Raw genomic sequence first — 5,247 nt, 5'->3', positions numbered from 1 at the left:
ACGCCGGCGACGGGGAAGACGGCACCCGCGGCGGGCCGGCGAGGCGGCGGGGTTCGGCAGGCGGCGGGCGGCGCTGCCGCCGGCGCGGAGGCGGCGAAGGCGGCGAGCCTCGGGCGCGGGGCAGGCGCCTCGGGCGGCGACGGGGTTCGGGCCCCGCGGGCCGGATCTGGGCTCGCGGGCCCGCGGTGGGAACGGCGGCGGCAGGGACAGGTGGCGGCGCGGGATTCGTCCGGGACGGCGGTGCGGACACGTCTGGCGGCGGGGAATTTCGTCCGGGTGCGAGGTGGAAGAAGGTAGGGTTTGGACTGCAGATGTATTTCGGGATGCCCACATATTTATAGGTAGAGGGAGCTAGGAGGCTCCAAATGAGGCGCGGTTTTCGCCCACACGATCGTGATCGAACGACCTAGGGCATGGAAGAGAGTTTGGTGGGTTTTGGGCTGGTTTTTAGGTGGGTTTTGCTGCACACACAAATGGACTTTGCGGGTGACCGGTTAATCGTTGGAGTACCAAACGACCTCCAAATGGAACGAAACTTGACCGGTGGTCTCCGGGTGGTGTAATAAGGTCACTTGACAAGTCTCGGTCCATTCCAAGAAAGTTTGACACCCGCACACGACAGAAAACAAAAGGGATGCGCCGGAGGAGATAGGAGCGCCGGATTGCAAAACGGACAACGGGGAAAATGCTCGGATGCAAGAGACGAACACGTATGCAATGCAATGCACATGATGACATGATATGAAATGCATGACATGAAAAAATACAAAACGAAAGACAAAACCCGACCACGGAGGGAAAATCATAACACATAGCCGGAAATGGCAAGAGTCGGAGTTACAAATATGGCAAGTTACATCCGGGGTGTTACAACACTCCACCACTACGAGAGGATCTCGTCCCGAGATCTAGGACTGAAAGAACTCCGGATATACGGAACGGAGGTGGTCCTCGCGTTCCCAGGTGGCTTCCCGGTCGGAATGGTGCGACCACTTCACTTTCAGGAATTTGATTGACTTGTTGCGAGTCTTGCGCTCAGTTTCTTCAAGAATAGCCACGGGGTGCTCATGATAAGACAAATCTTCTTGGAGGTCAATCTCTTCGAAGTTGATAGCGCGCTCAGGCGTCTTGAAGCACTTGCAGAGCTGTGACACGTGGAACACATCATGCACGTTCGCGAAGTTGGAAGGAAGCTCAAGTTGATAGGCGAGGTCGCCTCTTTTGCCAATGATCTTGAAAGGACCCACGTATCTAGGGGCAAGCTTCCCTTTGATACCGAAGCGACGAGTGCCTTTCATTGGAGAGACGCGGAGGTAGACATGGTCTCCGATCTCGAAAGCCAAATCACGATGCTTACTATCATAGTAGCTCTTCTGGCGCGATTGCGCGGCTTTAAGATTATCACGGATGACTTTACACATTTCTTCAGCTTCAGTGATTAAGTCATTGCCAAGAAGTTGGCGTTCACCAGTCTCTGACCAATTGAGAGGAGTACGGCACTTTCTTCCATAGAGAATCTCGAATGGGGCCTTGCCCGAACTCGCTTGGAAGCTGTTGTTGTAGGAGAATTCAGCATATGGAAGACAATCTTCCCATTTCATGCCAAAGGAAATGACACAAGCCCTGAGCATATCTTCAAGAATTTGATTGACTCGCTCGACTTGGCCACTAGTTTGAGGATGGAAAGCTGTGCTGAAGCGAATGTTAGTGCCCATGGCCTTCTGGAAGGAGTCCCAGAACTTGGAGGTGAAGATGCTTCCACGATCAGAAGAAATCAATTGTGGAATGCCGTGCAAGGAGACAATTCTGGAGGTGTATAGCTCTGCCATCTGAGCTGCTGTGATGGATTCTTTGATTGGAAGGAAATGAGCCACTTTAGAGAGCTTGTCAATGACAACGAAGATAGCATCATTTCCGTGCTTGGACTTTGGAAAACCAGTCACGAAGTCCATTTCGATATGATCAAACTTCCATTCTGGGATAGCAAGAGGTTGGAGGAGACCAGCTGGTCGTTGGTGTTCTGCTTTCACTCTTCGACAAATCATATTCATTCACGAATTGAGCAATTTCTCGCTTCATTCGAGTCCACCAATACGACTGCTTGAGGTCATGATACATCTTCGTACTTCCAGGATGAATGGAAAGGAGAGAATTGTGCGCCTCGTTCATAATGACTTTCCTTAGATCACCTTTAGGAACCACAATCCGGTCCTCGAAGAATAAAGTGTCTCTGTCATCAATGCGATATCACTTGTATTTGGAAAGACCCTTGTCGATACCACGTTTCACCTTCTTCACCATGGCATCAAGGAGTTGTGCCTCACGAATTTGATCTTCCAAAGTAGGAGAGACTATGAGGTTGGCAAGAAAGCCTTGAGGAACAACTTGGAGATTCAGCTTGCGGAAAGCTTCACAAAGATCCGGTTGGAAAGGCTTGAGAATTAAGCTGTTGCAATAAGCCTTCCTGCTTAAAGCATCTGCAATGACATTTGCCTTGCCTGGAGTATATTCGATACTCGGGTTGTACTCTTGAATCATTTCGACCCATCGAGTCTGCCTGAGGTTGAGGTTGGGCTGAGTGAAGATATACTTGAGACTCTTGTGATCGGTGAAAATGTCCACTTGTCTTCCCAACAAGAGATGTGTCCACGTTATTAATGCATGGACAACTGCCGCCAACTCAAGATCGTGAGTGGGGTAGTTCTTCTCGTTGGGCTTCAATCGACGAGAGGTATAGGCCACAATTTTCTTCTCTTGCATTAATACAGCACCGAGACCTTGGAGAGAAGCATCACAGAAAACTTCATATGGCTTGGATTCATCAGGAGGAGTCAAGACAGGAGCTGTGACTAGTTTCTCTTTGAGAGTGTTGAAAGCAACGTCACACTTCACTTTTAGTCACTTCACTTTTCGGAGGAAAGTTGCAAGTGTCAGATGATTCAAAATCAAAAAGACTTCAAAATCCATCATAATGGAATTTTCCATGCGGGTTTCTCAAATGTGACCAAATGTAGTGCCACACTTGTGTGGTATTCTTTTAGTCTTGCGACATTTAGCGTCAGTGTTATGGATGTATCATATTACCCTCAATATTCATAACATACGTCCCATCGATGATGGAAGTATGGCCCTTATGTTATTCATAATACTTAACAACAATTGAACAACTCTTTTGCAACAAACATTGTGCAATGGGCTAGAGTGTATGAAACTCTAAAATGAATTATGAAAGTAAACCCAGAGGTATTGTATTATTATCAATATTCATAACATACATCTCATTCATAATGAAAGTATGGCCCTTGTGTTATTCATAACATCGAACATAAAAAGTTCTCTTATGAACAACCTTCTTGCAAGATACCTTATGCAATGGGATAGAGTTTGTAAAACTCTAAATGAATTATGAAAATAAATACAGACGGCAATACACCGATGGAAGGTATAGTAACATTTACTATGTTCCCTGTGTATACCTCAACCTCATTTCTACCTAGTCTTTCAGGCCATAGTAGTTCTTACATCGAGTTGCAACAGAATGCAATCGAGCGGGCATTTTTGTGATGAACTCACAATACCCAAGAATTAGTGATTAACATGTTTAACCATAATTCGCAAGAACTATATCTTTGACCAGCCTTCTATACATCAAAAACTTGTATGACATTCATACATGAGCTGGATATTCCAGTCTTCTTTCCTTTTGCCTTTATACTTCTAACAGTTTAACTTTTAGTATTTCTCCTACTCTCAGAAGAAGCACCCAACTTAAGAGTGGCATTAGCCCCGGACTTCCTAGGCGTGTAAGTCATACTAACACCCTTTGGACACTTCCTTTCTCTTTAAGTTGTTGTTTTATTCACCTTTCATTATATGACAGGCGTTCTTCCGGATCCCTTTCCCAACAGTCAAATGCATAGTAAGCACTTTTACTAATACTTGCAAACAAACATTGCTTTGTTTGTATCTAAAAATAATTTTCAGTTCCATGAATATCATATAACTATCCCAACTTTCGAAGTTTGGGTTTCATGGAAGCAAACATATTCCACTTGACCATAACAGAATTCTAGCTTTTGGATCGAAGGACGAGAGTCACATGATCCATAGCATTAGCGGGAGGATACGGAAAGCATGCGATAGGACAAAGTCCTTCTCGGCACTTTTGAGGACAATCCTCATATTACGTTACCAATCGTAAAGTTTTAACCAGATATTTAACAGCTATTCAATTTTAATAGGGAAGGTGGAAATGCGAGCCATTATTCTACAACTATTATGCAAGAAACACTTAGACAGTGTTCAGAATTAATTGCACTGAGAATTAAACATGTTAATTCAACAGTGCGCTCCCACTCAAATCAATATCTCTCACAATTAATTTTGAGTGATACAAGATTCAGACTTCAATTCATCGCCATAGAATCATCATCTCATAACGGGAATTTTAATCGGTAGGCCAACTTGCCGATCACATCTCTATGTGACTCTTGCTCATCTTTCGATGCGTGTTTTCTGAGCTCAGGACGATCCTGCCATGAACGTCAAGACAACCAAGTGATCTTGCTGCGAGGTCTGACCTCACCCGCCTCACACTTCTCTAATCGTTCGTACCCATGCATCCATGGCGCACCCCGAAAAGATAGGTGCCGTGACGGTGCTACACTTGGGAGAACACTAACTACTTGATATTTTAAGTGAGAGATCACCCTAATAAAAGCGACTACCGCGCAATCAAGAAGGGTGCATCATAAGGGATAAACATCTCAGGCAATTCATAATAGCATGATATGGTATAGCCCTTTCTGACGGAGAAGTATTTCATTTCTTCGTCTTCGGCATTCGCGTTGGTGGTCACCTTCACGAAGATTGCCACCACCTTGTCGATGCACCAGATAATATTGCTATCTCTATAGCTAACAAAATAATGCATTACAACAAGGTTGACACGCAGGTCATTAAAATGCAATCATATGGCTCCAGCCATCATGCCGAATCATGACACGCAGGTTATGTTAATCAAATTACATCATATAGTCATCTCATACATAATCGAATTAGTATGAGCACTGCTATACCACAGCACGGCTCTTGATGCCACTTTAGGGGAACGCAACAGAAAACAAAAAATTTCCGACCTACGCACCAGCCCAGGACCACTATGGAGACTGCATACATGGTTTGATCTTTTTCGTTACCGACTCGTAGCGCAGCGGGAAGTAGAGTCGATGACGATCGGCGGTGCAG

Source organism: Triticum aestivum, chromosome 3D (assembly GCF_018294505.1).
Source record: "Triticum aestivum cultivar Chinese Spring chromosome 3D, IWGSC CS RefSeq v2.1, whole genome shotgun sequence".
Taxonomy (NCBI): domain Eukaryota; kingdom Viridiplantae; phylum Streptophyta; class Magnoliopsida; order Poales; family Poaceae; genus Triticum; species Triticum aestivum.
This window is presented reverse-complemented; position numbering follows the sequence as displayed.